This window comes from Panthera uncia, assembly GCF_023721935.1.
Source record: "Panthera uncia isolate 11264 chromosome A1 unlocalized genomic scaffold, Puncia_PCG_1.0 HiC_scaffold_17, whole genome shotgun sequence".
Taxonomy (NCBI): Eukaryota; Metazoa; Chordata; class Mammalia; order Carnivora; family Felidae; genus Panthera; species Panthera uncia.
The window spans coordinates 38451853-38473106 of NW_026057577.1; the positions used below are offsets into that span (position 1 = coordinate 38451853).

A 21254-nucleotide genomic window follows, 5' to 3' on the forward strand; every position below is an offset into this window, starting at 1 on the left:
CTTAATAATTTTTTAAAAAACCAAAAATCTATATGTAATCCTTATTTCTTGTTTTCTTGAAGAAAACATCTAAACCATTATCAGAATGAGATTTCTCTTAAAAATGTTGTTCAGTTCGAAGTGCCCTGTGATGGTGGTAGCTTAGGAAACTATAAAGAAATCATTGGACTTCTAATTGTTGAAAAACATTTTAAAGTCCTTTCCTGTGTTTTTGATGATTTACTTTTCTATTACTCAAAATGGTATATACCTATCCATTGAGTACTGAAATATTCCAAGATTTAAAGGCAAAAGGGGGATTTAGTAACGGAAAAAAAAAAAAAACAGAGAAATTCTGTGTGATTGGGGAAAAGCGGAGGTTCAAACTCCCAAAGAAAACTTTTCTACTTTAAAACAAAGTTGCAGAATGTAGAAGTAGACCAAATGAGGGAGGCTGGCTTTGTCTTTTTTTAAGTTTATTTATTTATTTTGAGAGAGAGAGAGAGACTGAGAGTGCAAGCAGGGGAGAGGCAGAAAGAGAGGGAGAAAGAGAATCCCAAGCAGGCTCTCCACTCTCAGAACAAAGCCTGGCACGGGGCTCGAACTCACAAACCGTGAGATCATGGCCTGAGGTGAAACCAAGAGTCAAATGCTTAACAGACTGAGCCACCCAGGTGCCCTGGCTTTGTCTTTTAAGAAGGTAATGGTTTTCATTGATTTAGGAAAAGCGGGAAAAGAAAGAAAGGATAACAGTGAACTGACAATGTATTTATCATCTCTTTTTTCAAAGATGTCTTTTAAATGACAGTAAAGGAACAAAGCATATGTGACCTCACAACAATGAAGAGACTATATTGTATAGAGACTATTAGGAGGACTATGGATTTCATGTTCCTGGGAGAAGAAAAGTAGATAGAAGGATAATGGTACTGAAGGGGAGATGTGACCAGACCAAACAGAGTACTCCTCTACCTTGCAGAAACCTGAAGAGATTCAGGACTTAGGAACACCAAAAATGACATGAAGATCAGGACCAAAAAAGGGAAGGAATGTTAAAGTAGAATCCATAGAAAAATCAATTCATCTGCCCTCCATCCCCACCACTTAACTCTTCTCCCTACTTCACCCTGGGAGGATAAAACAGAAGATTCTTCCCTTTGAAAAGAATTTAAATAATTTGGGGTAGTCTAAGATGGTGAGTTTGGGAGTTGGTTGTCCAAAGTGAAAGGGTCTTTATTCTGGCATTTAGAGATTCCCCAATGCAAGTTCATTCCCCTGCCTGCTCACTCTACTATGAAAGCAGCCAGTGATAAATCCTATTCGTGTTCATTCAGCTGTTCTATTGATTCATTCTCACATATGGCTAGGCAATATAAGACCATCTAGATAATTGAGTAAAATGTACAATGTAAAAAAAAAATCAAGAAACACATGACAATAGATACTGGTGGACACAGATATACTATTAGGAACATAAACGCTAATTAGCACTTGCAGAAACACTAAAAAAGAGACATGAAGATCATGAACAAATGAACAAATCAAGAAGAAGATGCTATAAAAAAGGAACACATAGAGTATAAGAAAAACCCATGGAATGAAACAAAAAATATGGCTAATTTGTTTTTAAATCATTGGAAGGTTAGAAGTCAAAGAATAGAATAGAAAGCCCAGAAATAAACCCATGCATATATGGTCAACAAATTTATGACTAAGGTGCCAAGAATACACAAGGGGAAAATAGTCTTTTCAATAAATGGTGTTGGGAAAACTGAATAGCAACATGCAAAAGAATGAAACTGAATCCTTTTCTTACACCACACCCAAAAATCAACTCATAATGGATTAAAGACTTACACATAAGACCTGAAATTATAAAACTCTCAGGAGTAAACATAAGGGAAGGGTCTTTAACACTGATGTTGACAATGATTTTTTGGATACAACACAAAAGCACAAAAATAACCAAGTGGGATTATGTCAAACTAAGAAGTTTCTACACAGCAAAATAATTTTTTAATTAAAAAAATTTTTTTAATGTTTATTTTTGAGAGAGACAGAGACAGAATGCGAGTGGGTTAGGGACAGAGAGAGAGGGAGACACAGAATCCGAAGCAGGCTCCAGGCTCTGAGCTGTCAGCACAGAGCCCGATACGGGGCTCGAACACACGAGCTATAAGATCATGATCTGAGCCGAAGTCGGACGCTCAACGACTGAGCCACCCAGGCGCCCCATAATTTTTAATTTTTTTTTAATGTTTATTTATTTTTGAGAGCGAGACAAAGTGCGAGCAAGGGAGGGGTAGAGATAGACACGGAATCTGAAGCAGGCTACAAACTCTGAGCTGTCAACATAGATCATGACCTGAGTGGAAGTCAGAAGATTCACTGACTGAGCCACCCAGGTGCCCCTCTACATAGCAAAATAAACAATAAAAATGAAAAAGCAACCTATGGAATGAAAGAATATTTGCAAGCAATATATCTGATAAGGGGCTTATATCTAAAGTGTGTAAGGAACTCCTATAACTCAATAGCAACATAACAAATAGCTCAATTAAAACTGAGTAAAGAACCTGAATAAACAGTTTTCAAAAGAAGACATACAAATGGCCAACAGGTACATAAAAGGGTGCTCAACATCACTAATCAACAAGGAGATGCAAATCAAAACCAAAATGAGTTAACATCTCACACCTGTTAGGATAGCTATTATTTAAAAAGTCAACCAACAGCAAGTGTTAATGAGGATGTGGAGAAAAGGGAACCCCTGTGCACTGTGGGGAGAAATGTGAAACTGATAGAAAACAGTATGAAGTTTCCTCAAAAAAATTAAAAATAGACCTGCCATATTATCTAGCAATTCCACTTCTGGGTATAATACAAAAAAATAAATAATCACTATCTCTAAGGTATAATGTGTGTTCCCATGTTCATTGCAGCATTATTCACAGTAGCCAAGATACGGAAACAACCTAGTGTCTGTTGATGAATAAATGAATAAAGAAAATAATGTATTTATACTTAATATTATGTATATATATATATATATATATATATATATATATACACTAATAAAGAAGAGAGGTTACCCAACACTGGGTGGGGGGGAGCAGGTGGGAGAACAGGAGAGATACTGATCAAAGGGTAAAACCTTTCAGTTATAAGATGAATATGTTCAGGCCGGTCTGGGTGGCTCTGTTGGTTGAGCATGTGACTCTTGATTTTGGCTCAGGTCATGATCTCAGGGTCTTGGGATCAAGCCCTGTGTTGGGTCCTGCACTGAGCATGGAGACTGCTTGAGATTCTTTCTGTCTCCCTCTGCCCCTCCCCCACTTGAGTGCACTCTCTCTAAAATAAAAACATATTAGAAAATTTAAAAAAAGATGAATATGTTCTGGAGCAAGCAGTAGGTGGCTATACTACTAGGTGATTGTAGTTAACAATTGTGTACCATATACATGAAATTTGCCAACAGTGGAGATCCTAAGTGCTCTTACCACACACACACAAAGTATATGAGATAATGGATATGTTAATTAGTTTGATAATTAATTTAATTGGGGTAATCATTTCACAATGTATACTTATATAAAGACATTGCTTTGTGCACCTTAAATACATACAAGTTTTATTTGTCAATAAATAAAGCTGGGGGTGGGGTGGGAAGTAGAACAAAAAGATAAAGGAAGTACTAGATAATAAAATTAGGAAATTATTCTAGAAAGCCAAACAGTCAGAAGTATCAGAAGTATCAGAAAGCTCCTTTTCTGATTAGGAAATCAAAAGGAAAGAAATTATTTAAAAAAATACTTAAAGAGAATGTCCCCCAGTTGAATAACAGGAGTCTTCAAGATTAAGGACCCACTGGGTATCTATATTGATTATTTTTTTAAGACCTACAAATGCATGATTTTCTTGAATTTTCAGAACACCAATGATAAACAGAGGATTCTAAAAGTTTCCTACAAGAAAACAGAGGCCAAATATATTGCCATAACATCTACTTACTTACTTACTTACTTATTTAGAGTAATCTCTACACCCAATGTGAGGCTTGAACTCAGGTGCCCATCAAGATTCTTTTAAGTATTATTTTCACATTTCCCAGAAGGTATCTGCTAATAGGTCAACCCAATGAAAAAGAGGCCAAGTCAGAAAACATACCGGAGTCAATTGGCTACTCTTTTTCTAGAATATAGATAGCACCAGACCTTTGAGTAAAGGCAAAGTTGTTTACAGGGTGAAGAAGCTGCAGTGTGGAAGCAGGAAGAGCCATCCTTTACTGGGACTTTAGGGCAGGGTAGGCTATGGTCTCTTCTAAGGGAGCGTTATGTACTTGTTGCCACCTTCGCAACTTTCAAAGGTTATTCTAGCAGACAACATGGGTAAGTAAAACTGAAGAGATCACACAGATTGAGGTACACACAATTTTGAAGTCAAATATGATGAAGAATCTCCCAATAAAGATTGGTGGCTTAATGGTGTTAAAATATCAAACAAATTCAAACCAAAGCACAGACCTCCCCTACATTTTAAGGCTCACTCTCTATTTCACTCTATCTCCTGAATCCCATGTATTCACTCATGAAACAAATACGCATTCTATCTGAGGACCTTCCCTAGGCACTATGCCAGTGATGATGAATGAAATAGAAAGTCTCGTCATGAAATGCTGTCTGTGAAGATAATGAAGAGAATTTGATGAGAGAAAAGAATGCAAAGGGGAGGGAGACTCACTTGGATGGAATGATCAGGGAAGGGCTCTCAAGCAGGTAACATTTCAGCAGATTCAACAGTCCAGCTATACGAAAGGGTGGTGTGATGGGTGGTGCAGTGCAAAACAGGGAACAGTAGTGTGAATACCCTAAGGTGGGAAACAGCTTGGGGTGGGGAGGGGGGCGCTCAAGGATCTGTCATATTGGATCAAAGTAATGGAAAGGGAGGATGGCCCAAGATGAAACTGGAAGGGTAATGAGAACCATTAACACATTGGGCCTGTAGGCTATTGTAGGAAATTAGAGTAAAATCCAAGGTGTGATGAAAACCCTCTGAGGAGCTTAAAGCACAGCAGGGGGTGCCTGGGTAGCTCAGTAGGTTAAGCATCTGACTCTTGATTTGGGCCCAGGTCATGATCTCAAGAGCCTCTCATATGGCTCTGTGCTGAGCGTGGAGCCTGCTTGGGAATCTCTCTCTCTGTCTCTGTCTCTCTCTGCCACTTTCTTGCTTATATATGCTACTGTGTGTGTTCTCTCTCTCTCAAAAATAAACAAATATTTTTTTTAAATGCACAGGAGGGACATGAACTCATCGTGTATGGTCTTGTGTTTTATCTATTTAAGGATTTCATCATGTGTATTTTCCACAGGCATCTCAACACCAAAACCAACAGATGTCATCTTCCTTGCCCCAAGGGTTTCTTCACCTCTTTCCATGCCTCCCTTCACCCTCCAGTCCTTTCAAATATTTACTGAGAATAAACTCTTTGTCAAAATACTACCTGGGTCCCTAAAGTAGCCAAATGGCAAAAAATCACTAACTTAACATTTTCAGTTTCCTCACCCCGACATCCAATCAGCAACTACGTCCTATTAACAAACCACATCCTATTGCAAAATGTCTCTCTAATTCTTCCTACTTCTGGAATTTTTCGCTGATTATTTAATATTAGTAATGGTAGCCATAGCACTATTGCTACAACTACTACCAGTACTTTTTTTTTTAAGTAGGTCCACACCCAACGTGGGTCTTAAACTCAAGACCCTGAGATTGAGAGTTGCAGGCTCTGTCGAGTGAGCCAGCCAGCCACCCCTGCTATAAGTGCTTCTAACAGTTCTTACTATGGAGCAGGCTTTGTTCTATGCATTTTATATAAATTAACACATTTATTTTTCACTAAATCCTAAGAGGTCTAGATCCACTGCCTCTTTACAGTGTTCTTACTGGTTGGCATTACTCCCTTCAAGCCATCCTACTCATTTATTGACAGACTAATTCTGCCCCTCCCCGCAAAGCTCTGACCAAGCTGAAGGGCATCTATGGTCTCTCAATTCCTTCAGAATGACATCTCGATTCCTTAACTTGGCTAGCACCCCCTCATGGTTTGGTTCTAATCTATACTTCCCAATTCAAAACCCACTTCTGTCTACACATAATAGATTTTTGCTACACTGGAATCAAATATATTTGTAATTATCCTAATGCAGCAATTCTCAGATTATAGTCTGAGCACCTCTAGGGCTCCCTGAAACCCTTTTAGAGGGTCTACAAATCAACACTAGTTTATAATACTTAGAAGTTGTTTGCCATTTTACTCTCATTTCCTCATGTGTACAGTGGAGTTTTCCAGAGGCTACACAATGTGTGATATCACAATAGACCAAATACAGAAGCATATAGGAGAACACAGCTGTCTTCTAGTAAGCCAGACATCAGAGAGATTTACAAAAAATATAAAGTAATGTTAGTCTTCTTACTAATATTTTGTTTTGAAAAATATAGTAACTTTTGGTAAAAGTACATTGTGGGTATTAACATGCAATGGATTTATTATTGTTATTTTAAAATGAATTAATAAATATTTCTAAAATCTGTTTTAATTTCTGATAAACTAAATATAAGAAGATAGTGACTCACATAATTAAAACTCTTTGGGGTCCTCGATCATTTTTAAGGTTGTAAAGGGGTCCTCGAATAGCTTGAGCACCAAAGTTTGAATGGTTAGGAATACATGCTTTAAAATCAGATTGGCCTGGAGGTACTAAAAACTTATTGACCTCAGGAAAGTTAAGGTTACATAAAAATCCTGAGTTTCTTCAATAGCAAAATGAGAATCATAATCATCAACATTATAGGCTAATAGAACCAAAATAACTGAGCCAGAATTGGCACATGTAAATCTACAGCAAACGGGAGATTCTGACATTATCATGATCAACATAACAATCGTTTTTATTGTCATTTTCCGAATGTGCTCTAGCCTTCCAGCTTCTGAGTTATTAGTGCATCTTATCTCTGTAGGGACTGTCCTCTTAGTGAATTTTTTTTTACCTACTGAGAGCCAACAGAGGTAGGATAACATTTTGTAGAGTTAGGAGGTGACTCTCTCTCACTCCTCCTCGGACCTATCATTCAGTCAGTAGAGATAGCTCCCTCTGTACACTCAACTCAGAACCAAAGAAGGCAGAACCCCAAAAACCAAAGTGTTACATTCTTTGTTTATTTGTTTCCAACTACGCTTTTATAACTTAGAGCAGGGATATTAATCTTAAGAGTCTGGAGCCTGGGAGGGGAATAAAAAGGACTTTTGAAGATCAAAAGCTTGGCTTTTAATACTAAGCACCAATGTCTGGCAGATTGAAAGCTTGGCATTTATTCTATGAAGAAGAAAAAAAAGGGAAGAATGCAAGTGGATTGCATAAGAGCATTATTATGAAAGGAAACCAAAGTCTGACCAAGTGGCAGGAAGCATGAAGATCAGATGGGCAAGTCTACAGATTGGATGTCCCCTGAATTTCTGATAAGGCTCATTAAACTCAGTCCTGAGATGGGGAGATGAGTGATAGAAATTACAGATAGATATGAGAAATCTCACAGACAGCACGGGTTGGTGGGGGGGGGGGAACCAGTACCTCAAGATCTAAAGTATAGTCCAGAGGTTATAAACTTCTTAGAGATGGAGAATCCTCCTGTCTAACCAATGCGGGGCCTGAGTGACAGTTGTGACAATTGTTCATGTAGACTGCTGAGTACATCTTCTTGGAATTCCATAATCCCAGCATCAGGAGAAAGAGAATGCTAGAAGTTCCTATGACCCCTACAGTTCGAGAGAAAAGCAGCAACAGTCAAGAACATGCTGGTAGACCCAAAGTTGCCAGGAGCCAAATGAATGTGTGGACATTGGACTGGAGGTCACTGCAGGACCACATTCAACAATAGCAGATAATAACATCAACAGCAGGAAACAGAAAAAAGTCACACCCAAGCCAGGACTAAGAGAAAGTATAAACTAAACATATTTGATAAAGAACTTATATCCAGCCTATTTTAAACAACTCCTACAACCCCGTGATAAAAAGACAGCCTGGTAAAAATGGGAGCAAAACAGGTGAAGATACTTAACCGAAGTAAATGTACAAATGGCAAACAAGGACATGAAAATATGTTCGGGGTGCCTGGGTGGCGCAGTCGGTTAAGCGTCCGACTTCAGCCAGGTCACGATCTCGCGGTCTGTGAGTTCGAGCCCCGCGTCAGGCTCTGGGCTGATGGCTCGGAGCCTGGAGCCTGTTTCCGATTCTGTGTCTCCCTCTCTCTCTGCCCCTCCCCCGTTCATGCTCTGTCTCTCTCTGTCCCAAAAATAAATAAAAAAACGTTGAAAAAAAAAATTAAAAAAAAAAAAGAAAATATGTTCAATATTATTAGTCATTAGGGAAATGCAAATTAAAGCCATAATGAAAAGTGCTGCATACCTACTAAAATTGCTAAGACTAACTGTATCAAGTGTTGGTGAGGATATGTAGAAACCGGCAATCTCACAAGGTCATGGTGGGAGTGCAAAATTGCACTCTGGAAAATATTTGGTAGTTTCCTATAAACACACACCATTCAGTCCATTCATAGACATTTATTCAGGGGAAATAAAAACATATGTCCACACAAATATTTGTATTTGAATGTTAATAACAGCTTTTATTCATAATAGCCAAAAATTGGAACAATCCAAATGTCTACCAACTGGTGAACATCGTAGTGCTTCCACACAATGTAATACCTTACTATTCAAGAACTAAAAGGAACTAACCACTGATCAATGTAATCCAGATACATCTCAAAATCTTGTGGTAAGTGAAAGAACCCAGAAACAAAAGGCTACATGCTGCATGATTCCATTAATATGATATTCTACAAAGACAAAACCATAGTGACAAATGACAGATCATCAGTTCCTAGTGCCAGACTGTGGGAAGAGGGAGTTGATTCAAAAAAGCAGAACTTTTTGAGGTAATGGAAATATCTTCTGTGCTATCCAATATGGTAGTCCCTAGCCACAGAGGACTATTGAGCACTTGACATATGGTTCTCAGGACTGAAGGATTGGATTTTTCATTATATAAAACTTATATATAAATACAATTAAAAATTACAATGGAGGGGCACCTGGGTAGCTCAGTAGGTTAAGCATCCAACTTCGGCTCAGGTCATGATTTCACGGTTCGTGAGTTTGAGCCCCATGTCGGGCTCTGTGCTGACAGCTCAGAGCCTGGAGCCTGCTTCAGATTTTGTGTCTCCCTCTCTCTCTGACCCTCCCCTGCTCAACTCTGTCTCTCTCTCTCTCAAAAATAAATAAACATTAAAAAAAAATTACAATGGAAAACTTTTAAGTATGTTTGGAGCAAATTAGGCCATTTCATCTGTTTCTTCAACTGTGAATTATATAAAATCTAAATACAAATCACATGTTTTTGATGAAAATTTTGTGTCTGAATTGTGATATCCTGTAAGGGTAAAATACACAATAAATTTCAAAGAATTAATGTGAAAAAAGATGTAAAACACCTTGTTGATATGTTTTTATATTGATTACATGTCAAAATAATTATATTTGGATATATTAAGTTAAATAAAGCATTATTAAAAAATCAATTCACCCATTTCTTCTATTTTTTTTTAATGTGGCCACTGGAAAATTTTAAATTAAATTATGTGGGTTATATTATATTTCCAATGGATAGCAGTATTTTATATAACAATGGTGGTAATGGTTATAAGACTGTATGCCCTTGTTGAAACTTATGGAACTGTACATTTAACTAGCAAATGTTTTAATATGTCAATTATACCCTATTCAACAGATTAAAATAAAAAGACAATATACATCAAACAACACCATCAGGAAGACTGGTCAAGATGAATTACCTCTGGAGAGGGTAGAAATGAATTACTCTTGCGGGGTGGGGGGTATAAAATGAGTTTACCCCTGGAGTAGAGGATACAATCAGTAACACTGGGGAAGGACTTGATGTCTTTATGCCTTATGGGGATAAGATAAGTACCATCTGGGGTGAGGACAAGATGAGTTACAGCTGGAAGGCAGCACCATAGGGATAGAGGTCCATATGGAATACCAGAAAAAGTAAAATGTGCCTTAGCTGATGCCCATGAGGACAGAACAGGGATGCCATTCTGATAGGGAAAGGGGAAGGTACACGATGGTTGCGTGTGTGTGAAATTGAATGTTTAGATCTTTAATTATACATTTAAATATGAAAGTCATTGGATTACCATGAATTGGTGAGTACATCTTCTGATGTCAGCATAAGTAGAAGTTAAAACCAATAAAGCTGCATTTTTGCACCAGTGAGTTGGTGGGCTATTGTGACTATATATTTTAAGCCATGAATATGCCCTGAAGTCAAATACTTTTTATACATTCCCACATTTTGTCTTTTAAAATCAAATGATAGGATCCCTAAAGCCATGGCACCCAAAGTGACATAAGGTACCTTGGGCACCACAGCAAACTCACAGGGGTGCTGTGGCAGATTTTAAATATTTGAAGGAAACACACCTGCCAGATGCCATGCAAACTGTTAGCGTGAAGTAGATCACAGTTTCAACATTAGATTCTGTTACAGGTCATATTTTGGCAAAGCTTAGTTTTCAGTGATTGCTATTTTGAACTAGTTATGGTTCAAAAATTAATATGGAGGAGCAAATCTGGTTCTAAGTTTCAAGAAATTATTAAGTGCTCAACGGGTACCTCTTATTACTGAAAAATTAAATTTTTTTTCTCAATATATATTTTTCCAAAATTCTACTAAATTATTTGGATGACAATTTGTATTAAGTTATTTGGAACTACTTAATAAAGAAACTATTAGATACCTCTTTTGTCTAGGAAGCAATGCCTGAGACAATAAGGGGTCTGGGAAGTGAGCAAGTTTAGAGATCTCTGCTCTTCAAGGTTCACATTACTGTCTCCACATTGTAGTTGAAGAAGCTGATAACCTGAGTATGGAAGAATTTGCCCAAGGGCAAATACTAGTAGATACCAGATTTAGGATTTAATTCCCTGCTCCCCTCAACATAAAAGTCATGCTTGTGACCTCCTAGGTCTGCTTTATGATCCTTCAGTACAGCTCCTGGAGACAGTCATCCAAGGAAAGGCAGATGGTCCATGGAGAAGTAATAGTGGGACAGGAGTTCCCTTGGGGGTGACAGAGGGCAGAGGGAGGTCACAGAAAGAATCAGGGTCAGTGACCCCAGCTGTTTCTAACCACCAACTATTCCCGCAATTGAAATTTACACTGAGAGATTAAGTGACTTACTTGGGGTCCCAAGAGGATCTCATCCATCCTCCTAGAGTATGATATCCCACTCCCATTAAAACCTGAGGAAGAGGGAGTAACTTAGTATTAAGTCAAGCAGCTCTTGAATTCAGTTCATTAGCTTCTTGGATGTTCCTGGATTTTTATTCTAACCTCAATATACTTCCAGGAATGACAATGTGACCCTTTTCTTATCCTGATGGTCCGGGAGCATTTTCCTCACAATTACACATGTATTACTATCCTCTTAAGAGGTCAGTAAAACCTTTTATTTAAAAACCTGATTTATTTGCATCCATAATCTTCCTGTTAGTTAGACAATCTGCATAATACCCTCACATGAAATATTTTTAACTAGCCTTTCCAAAATATGGAAGGACTCCTCCTTAATAACAGAAGGCAATAACTATCTTAAAAAGGAACCCATTTGCAGATTAAATTTGCCAAAAGGTCAGCTTGCAGCTGCCACTGTGTGGCAAACCCCACGTGTCCTCTGTGTCACATACTGTGACATATCTCGAGAAGAGTCAGGGTCTTTTCCAGTCTGCTGATTCTCTGTTTCAATTAGAATAGATTTAAGAGTCCCCAAGCTCTGGTTTCTAGGTGGCCTTGCACAATATTATTAATAATTCAATCATACCTGTGCTGATAACAGATTGCATTTATACCACCCCACAAAAAAGCCCAAACAGATTAAGGACTTCCCTATGGCTAATTTCTTTAGCAGTTTCATATCTGATTGACATCCATTTATCTAATTGCAGCTAGAAGATTTAATTTTCATTTTGTTGGCTTAGAATTAACGAGAAAACCTGTTTACTTTTTAAATATTTGACTCATTCTTTTTCATCTCCTGAATAATATTGAGATAGTCCATTCCATGCGGTGAATACTATATTTTATCAGTTTTCATTCTCTGAATTCATTTCAGCTGAGTCTAGCTGGTTACACTTTGAAGCCTAATGTGAAATTTAATCTTTCACTGCAAAGAATTTCATTTTTATGGGAGGCCAACAATGAGACAGGCAGCAGCGTGTTCATTTGGAAATCCAGAAAATTTTAGAAAAAGAAAACATTTTAAAGAGCTCTTCATCCTTTAGTTCGAAACCTGCTTTGATTATTCATGAACTTCTAAGTAACGTGGGATGGTTTACTTAACCCAGATTTGAGACAAGCGAGGTGCCTAGCACGCAAAACGTATGGTGTTCACTCTCAGGGCTGTGGCACCACCAGTGAGTGAGTATCTCCTTCCTTAACTTCTGTGCCATAGGCTCGCAGCTTTCTTCCTTCCACTCCTGGCTTTGATCTCAGAGCATCCCTTGCTTTATATCTGACAAAATGTGCTGATACTTGCAACCTTCCTCATGGTGGTGTAGTGGGGATGAAATGAAATAATTCACACCAAGCCCTTAACAAGTTGTCTGGCACATAGTAAGTGTCTAGAAATGTTCAATGATGTTACTATGAATAGTATGTTATTGTGATGGACTGAATTGTCCCCTGCCCCCATTCATATGTTGAAGCCCAAGTTCCCAATGCAATGGTATTTGGAGGTGAGACTTTGGAGAGCTGATCAGGATTAGATGAGGTCATGAGAATGAGGTCCTCATGATGCTTTCAGTATCATAAGATGAGAACTTATGCGGAGAAAGAGGGGCCCTTTTGCACTGCCGGTGGGAATGCAAACTGGTGTAGCCACTCAGGAAAACAGGATGGAGATTCCTCAAAAAATTAAAAACAGAACTACCCTATGACCCAACAATTACAATTGTTGATTCAAAGGGGCATATGTACCCCAGTGTTTATAGCAGCACAACAGCCAAAGAATAGAAAGAGTCCAAATGCCCATTGGCTGATGAATGGATAAAGAAGATGTGGTATGTATATACACAATGGAATATTACTCAGCAATCAAAAAGAATGAAATCTTGCCATTTGCAACTACGTGGATGGAACTAGAGGGTATTATGCTAAGCGAAATTAGTCAGACAAAGACAAATATCATATGCGTTCACTCCTATGTGGAATTTAAGAAACAAAACAGATGAACATAAGGGAAGGGGAGCAAAAATAAGATAAAAATGGACAGGGAGACAAACCATGAGAGACTCTTAAATACAGAGAACAAACTGAGGGTTCTGGTGGGGTGGTGGGTAGAGGCATGGGCTAAATGGGTGATGGGCATTAAGGAGAGCACTTGTTGGGATGAGCGCTGGGTGTCATATGTAAGTGATGAATCACTAAATTCTATTCCTGAAATCATTATTACACTATATGTTAACTAACTTGGACTTAAATAAATAAATAAAAAAGAACAATGAGGATGGAGATCTATGGAAACCTGAAAATCTAAAGTTTGACAATTTCATAGTCTACAATGAGTTTATTATACAGAAGTAGACAATTCAATAATAGCCCCATAATCCAGACTCTGATAGAATTTAAAAATTATTAGCCAAATGAATGTTTCAACAAACATATCTCTATTGATTTTTAGCTTCTGTCTGTAAATGTCTTGTACTCTTTGATACAAGAGTCAAGATACAAGACTGTACAATGTCTCGTACTCTTTGATACAAGAGACAAGACATGTCCACAGGGTTCAGATTCATGAAATATAATAAATATTTTCATTATATTTCATATTCATGAGATAAAAATAAGTCATGGGAAAAAAAAAGACGAGGAGAGCTTGCTCTATTTTCTACCATTTGAGGACATAGCAAGAAGGTAGCTGTATGCAAGACAGGAAGAGGGCTCTCACCAAAACATGATCATTACAGCACCCTTACCTTGAGGACTTTTAGTCCCCAGAACTGTGAGAAATAAATTTCTATTGTTTAAGCCACCCAGTCTATGGTATTTTATTATGGCAGCTGAAACAGTCTAAAACAGTTATGTCGTATTATGCGATTTGATTGTGCTATACCTAGCCTTTCAGTGGTTTCTTAGGCTCTTTTTAGAATAAAGTAGAAAATCATTAACATGTCCCTAAAACCCAGAATGGACAGGCCTCTGCATATCTATCCAGGCATATCTCCTAATACTCTTTCTGCAAATCCCTGCACACCAATCACACTGGTCTTTTGGGTTCGTGAATGCACCATGTCATATCTCCCTCTGTCTGCTACAGGTCCTTTGTTTAGGCTGTTCCTAGTCTAAAATGCTTTAGTATCCTTTTCCACACAGTTAACCCCTTCATACTTAATATTACACTCCATCATTTCCTTAGGACTTCATGCAGATCTGTCAGACATTTTCTTGGTTTAAAAAATAAATCACAGTTGGTCCTTAAGCATCTATTTATGTTTATCTGATTACCATCTCTCCCACTAGATGTTAAATTCCAAGAGGGCAGGAATTCCTTCTGCTTTGATTGGAAATTTGCCCTCAGCACAGTAACTTGGAATCAATGGGTGTACCATAAATAATTGTTTAGTGATTGGTATAAAAGTAATATTGTCCCTGCTCCATCTTTGATAAGGTTATCCTCAGCCTTTTGTATTAATAGTTCTAAAAGGTTCTGGGACCAATTCTGATATAGGGGACTGGTTTCTCCATACAAACCAATGCTTGGACACCAGCTGGTTATGTTAAATTCAACTCAATTCTGACACTATCTACCATATACATTTGAGGTTCCCTCCTTACATTTGATTAATTTGCTATAGCAGCTCAAAGAACTCCAAGAAACATTTTCCTTAGTAGATTACCAGTTTATTATGAAGGGATATAATTTAGGAATAGCCAGATGAAAGAAGGTATGGGAAAAGGGTGCAGAGCCCCCATGAACTCTCTGAGGGTAACGCTTTCTGCAAATCTCCATGTATTCACTAACCAGGAAGCTCCCCAAACCCTGTCTTTTGGATTTTTTATGGAAGCTTAATTACATAGGCATCATTGATTAAATAATTGACTGCTGGCAAGTGAAATAAATCTTCAGTCCCTCTCCCCGTCCCTGGAGGTTGAGCTGGGACTAAAAGTTCCAACCACTGGTCACATGCTTGGCTTCGATGGCAACCAGCCCCCATCCTCTAGTGATTTCTAAAAGTCACCTCATTATATAACAAAAGACACTTATGGCTCTCACTGTTTAGGAAATCCCCAGGGTTTTGGGAACTCAGTGCCAAAAGTAGGGATAAAGACCAAATATACCTATTTCTTACAGTAAGTTACAAAATCGCAAGTTCTTATTGCTTATTTTCCAAGTAGTGAGCCCAAATGATTCCTCTTTCTATATGGCCACACTTAGTTCCTATTCCTATTTTCTTCCATAAACAGTCATCTTCTTTGCATGTTTATTAGTTCACCACTGTTTGTTGAGCATCTAGAACAGGTAGCACACGAAATTCGGCTGGGTATACACAGTGAATACAGGCACACTCTCTGCACTTAGGCTGTTATCAGCATAGTGTGGTGGGAGGCAAATCATTGCACAAAGCTCCAATTTAAGTATACATAACTTCAGTTCCCCAGGGGAGGGATAAGATACCCTAAAGAGAATGGTCTTCTCATTTGAAGAACCAGTGGTCACTTCCTACATGAGGTGACTCTGAGCTCTAACACCTGAAGAATGAGTAGGAGCTATAAAATGAAGAGTAGAGGGGAGAAAACCAATATTCTCACTGACTGAGAGCAAGAAGAGAGGAAGGATGCTGAGGCATTCTGCATATTTGCAAAAAGGGGACCTAGTCCATAATCTTTTCTGTTCTTTCAATATTCACTTGTTCATTCATTTATTCACTTATTCATTCTCACTCATAACAAACACTTAGTAAGTCACTGATATGTGCTAGGTATTACCTTGGCATGGAAATATCATAGGAAAAAAGATGAGTCCCATGCTCTTTGGGAGACTGCATACTGTTATGTTAAAATCCTATCTGTGCCTAAGGAACTTTCACTTAATATGCAGGAAATGTTGTTGAAAATATCATTTGTTCAGTCCAGTAGGCAAATCCCTACCTAATGCTTCATTTCAGCCATTCTTGAAGGGTAGTTGTTGTGTAGAGACTGTCTATTCATGAGGATAGCCTGTTTTGGAGGTAAGCTTGAGTTTATATTTCGCTGGAAGAGTCATTTGCCATGAGCTGAGAAGCACAAATACAGACAAGTACTTAACACAAAAACCAGGCTAAACAAATGCTTGTTCTTGTTATCATCACTTAGGCTGATGGGAGAATGCAGAGAGAAAGAAGTAGAGTTTTGGAAAAGGTGTTCTTCACATGTAACTGGCCTGGAGGAATAGGCCCTGTGTTCAAGAAAGGCAGGGAGGATCCCTGAGGCTTACTATTATCTCCCATTACTACTGTGACTGGTCATTTTAGACCAAACTTTCAAACCAGTCCTACCCAAGGCAGAAATACTCAAGGACATTCTCTGCTTAGTAAGAATAGAGAGAAATAGAGGCCAATATGGATTTCCAGGAAGACAAAAATTCTCTTTGCATACTAGGCCTCCTTTTTTATTTCCTTATTTTCAATGATTTTTCTAAATCTGTCACATTGAAACAACTCCCTCAGCCCCCCAATCTCCCAATTACCATTACCCATAAGGACCCTATAAGACATGGTTCTTGACTTATATGATTATCTCTATTTTTAAAAGATGAAACTGAATTGAGACATGGAGAATTTGAGGAATTTGACCATAATCTCAAATAAATACAATAAATATATTTTGGTTACCACTCAGTAATTTAAGGACTAAAAGCTAAACCCTCAATTCCTTAATGAATTTAAACTATAAGCAGATATCCTTAAAAGCAATGGGACTATTTAATCCCAATTTACCTCCTGTGTTCTACTGAAATGGAGTTAGTTAATGCCCTGCACTTGCCACTTATGTGGTCTTTGGTAGGATTTTCAGCTGGGGCTAACCCAATTCCAAATCTATGGGTTACAAAGAATCAGCAGAGGAAATGACATATGGTGGAGAGCAGGTGGCTTTGAGAGACAATATTAGCTATGTATATATGAAATCACAACAAGTATAAATATTTAATTTCTAATGTTTGAAAGAGAAAAGAGGGTTTCTTTGAAAGTGGACTTTAATGCATATGTAAATTAATTATAATTCATGACATTCCTCACACAAATCATTATTCCAGAAAATGATGCAATCATTTCAAATCAATATTGACATTTTGGATGTTACAATACTTTTAAAGATTTGTTGAAGTATAGTTTCTCTTTCCCCTAAAGAGGGCCTTCTATCATGAGCAAGAAAGCTAGATGAAATGCAAAAAAAAGTCACACGGTTTTCATATGTCAAGCTTGTGTAACTTGAGTTCATAGACCATCCATGGGGGCCATTGGGAAGCAATGGTTAGGTTGGTAGCTGTTTATACAACTATACCACTGGACTGCATCCTGGTGCCTTGTTACAACTTATACAAAGGTCACACCCAAAAGCTAATGGTCTGTGTGTTTTCATGGGCACATTTCTTATCTCTGGTGACTTCCATTTTCAGGGTGTGTTCACAACTATCTCCAAATTTGATCTCATGGCACAAACTGCTTAACAAAGTCCTCCAAATGTGGTAACTAATTAGATATCCACAGGAAGTAATGAAGCTGTTGCTGTTGCAAAAATATATTGTTGACCAGGTTGGCCCTAAGTGAAGTATGAAACATCAGTGGATGAGGACACTGGGAAAGAATAAAAGTCATACGCTGATGAATAAATATCATAGGAAGGGGTTTTACAACAAAGTCATCTTCTTTGGCTACATGATGATGCAGGAAGCAGATTTGGTAGTGAAATGGGAGATCCAAAAAGCCCTATGAGGACTTGGCCCATCTTGTGTGGTACAATTTGGGGTAAAGGGTCTTCAAGTCACCCTTTAGCTCAAAAGTATCTCCCTGGCTAGCCCACCACTCTCTGCATCAGAATTGACATTTGCTTCCACAAAAGCCATTCTCATTCAGATGTCCCAGTCAAAATGCATGCATTCTGGAGCTAAAAGCCAAGGTATTATTTTTCTCTTTCCATTTTACTTTTCCACCAAATCTATTTTATCAGCAAATCCAGCAAATGTACTTTCTACATAGCTCTCAAATATGCCCTTGTCTATCTTCACCGCTACCCCTTTATGTCTAAGGCACCATCACCATCCCCTTCTCATTGGGCCTCCCTGCTTCCACTTTTGTCCCTTGAAATCTATACTGCACAAGTAGCTAGAGAATAACATTTTTAACAGTTATGAATTAGATCATGCCATTCTTCTGCTTAAAATCCTCCAATATCTTCCCTTGGGCTCAGAATAAATTCCAAATTGCTTATCCTGGCATTCAACTGAAAACATTCTTCCCACAGCCCTTTGCAAATCTAGCTCTCTCTCATTCATGTACCTTTTCCCTCTCCCATCCCATCAATCAAAAGAATTTATCCTCCCTATGCACCTCCCTCTCCCCCTCCCCACCCCCCCCCCCCAACAGCACATACTGTCTCCACTGTTAGGACTTCTTCATAAGTTTCCTCTCTGTGAAATATCAGCACCCTAGACATTAAGGCTATATCATCAAGCTGCTGTACCTTTACCTGAGTTTAGCTGTTGCATCCAGGTGCTTAGAGAAGGAATCTGCTCTAACATTGGATTAACTGCCCTTTGTTCCCTGACAGGATATGATTTTGTTTGGTTCATATATTATTATATATTCTGAGCCACTGTACCAAAAGTTAACTTCTATTAACTCCGTCCCCTCTACCCCAATTCTTGTGCTTGCTTCCTCTTTGCTGATGTTTAAAAATCATTAACAAAAACAAAGGAAACCTCCATCTCCACACTTCCACTGCCTCTTTCTTTCCTCATCCCTTTTTTGAAAGCCAACCATCTTAAGAAAACTTAGACCTTATTACCCTAAAAGCTTCTTGTCTTTCCAGGGATGATAGAGGAGTCGTTTATAGAAACTGGTCTTGTAAAACACACGACTTTCACTTTGGGGCCAGCTACGACTTCCACTGAAAGCTCCTTGAAGACAGTGCATTAGTATAACATCTCTAAAGGAAATCAATAATTTTATTCACTTTGAAGTGGTTTATACAGCATCTGTCCCATAGTTAGTATTCAAATATTTGTTATAAACACCACATAATCCACAACAAAAAGAGGCAAAGTGTTAATATTTTAAAATGGTATTTTAGTTATTTAAATTCTTTCCAACCCAGAAGAATAAAAAAGGAAATTCTAACCAGATGTTACTTTTTTTTTCACCACTCAGAGAACATTCTATCTCTCTGAGGATATAGTATGATCTCATCATATACATAGTTAATCAAATGATTATAAGTATGCATACTCAGTAGAGAGTGACAGAGAAAAAAAGTTATTCCTCTGCATCCTTCTATGTCCTGGTTGCTGTTGTAACCCCATAACCAAACATAATATGGGGCATATGACTGGCATCTAAGATATGTGGATTAAATGAATCAATGCACACAGCTAATAAGTGATAGAGCCAGGATTCTAAGCCAGATTTGTCTAATGACAAGCCTATGTCCCAGAGCTCAACTATATTGGTTTTCTTCATTTTTCAGAGTAACTGTGTTGTTTATTCTGGTGCTATTCTTTGAGGCGTATGCTCTCCTGGCTGTCATTACCTGTGTTGGTGTTTTTCTCACCAAGTGCCTGTAGGTGCCTCAGGTGGGGTCATTCCTTGTACGACATTTCTCAGAGCCAAGAAAACAAGTATCACCGCTCACTAGTGTCCATCAATTATTCTGTGTGCAATTAAGAAATACAATTTATAGATAAGAATCCTTATTTATAGACAGGCTCAAAGTTATTCCCAAGGACATGCTGTTAATGGCAGAGTTACTTTCAGAACCTAAGTGATTTGGTCTCTTCACATTCTCTTATGAACAAAAAGGGCTACAAATAAATGATCTGTCTCCTGGATGCTGGTCCATATTCTAACACCACAGTGACTGCCAACTTTGACCATTTAGTCCTTCAGCCCAATCTTACTGTATACCCTAGATGTAGCCACACCAGAGGACAAGGAACGTGAACAGTCTAATGAACGGAGGAATGTTAAGTTCTTCTTTCCTCAGCTTTTACTGAGCCCTGACATTATATTTGCTACCCGAGGACGTAAAGTATTTATTTAATAGTAAAGAGCCAGGCAATCTGACATCTCCCTCAGCCAAAACAAAAGTTAATCATCTCAAGCACGTATGGACCCGTGTCGCTTTGCAACCTACCTGTGCTTTTCATAGGGGCTCTCAAACTGTGAGCTTCCCCACCCCACTGCCTTTTCTCAAAAACATATAATCTGGCCCACCTGCATTTTTGTATTTAGGTCCCGGCAAAGAAACCATTATGAAATTGACAGAGCTGCCAGAAAGTAGGATGACTTCACTGCATGTGAATTCACTGAGGAGGTGGTAGGCAGAGGCGTGGAGAAAGAGGAGGAAGAATATACATGAAGTGAAATTTGCCTTTGGGCTTCCCACCTCTTTCTCCATGGTGTTGAGAATGGTTCTACAAACCTTTCAGAATTAACGTGTTTGCTCCATAACAAACTAACCTAAGTCTCTTCCCATGGAGCACAGCGAGACTTTGCCCTTTTAACTCAAGTTGGTAATGCCAAAAGTAATGAAGAACTCACAGATGATAACAACAGCACATACCATTTACTGAGTGGCGATGAGGTACTAACACTATGCTAAGCCTTTGTACACATTATTTTATTCAATCCTTACAACTCTTTCCCATGTCACTCCCACAGAGACGCTTCAAGGACTCCCCATTGCCTTTAGGATAAAGTCCAAATGACAGAGTTTATGAGACCCTCTAAGACGCCATCAACCTTTGCATGTCTCAACCTCACCTTGCGCACTCTGCACCTCCCTTGAATGTTTTGGTTTTATCTGTACTTGAATGCTTTCGGTTCTTCTTATGTTTTGTGCTCTCTCTTGCCTACAGGCTTTTAAATACATTCCCTT

At 38.4% G+C, this 21254-nt stretch overlaps 1 protein-coding gene across 9 annotated transcripts in view; it reads right to left on the reverse strand.

The window, feature by feature from the left end:
• PPP2R2B (protein phosphatase 2 regulatory subunit Bbeta) overlaps positions 1–21254 on the reverse strand; it is a 316334-nt gene that overhangs the window by 290339 nt on the left and 4741 nt on the right. For 4 of the 9 annotated variants that reach the window (XM_049649427.1, XM_049649436.1, XM_049649432.1 and 1 more), the window contains exon 2: positions 19908–20027. The exons of the other annotated variants lie outside the window; for them this stretch is intronic. The gene's annotated coding sequence lies outside the window, so the exon portion shown is untranslated. The remainder of the gene's footprint in view (positions 1–19907; positions 20028–21254) is intronic. 9 annotated transcript variants of the gene reach the window in all.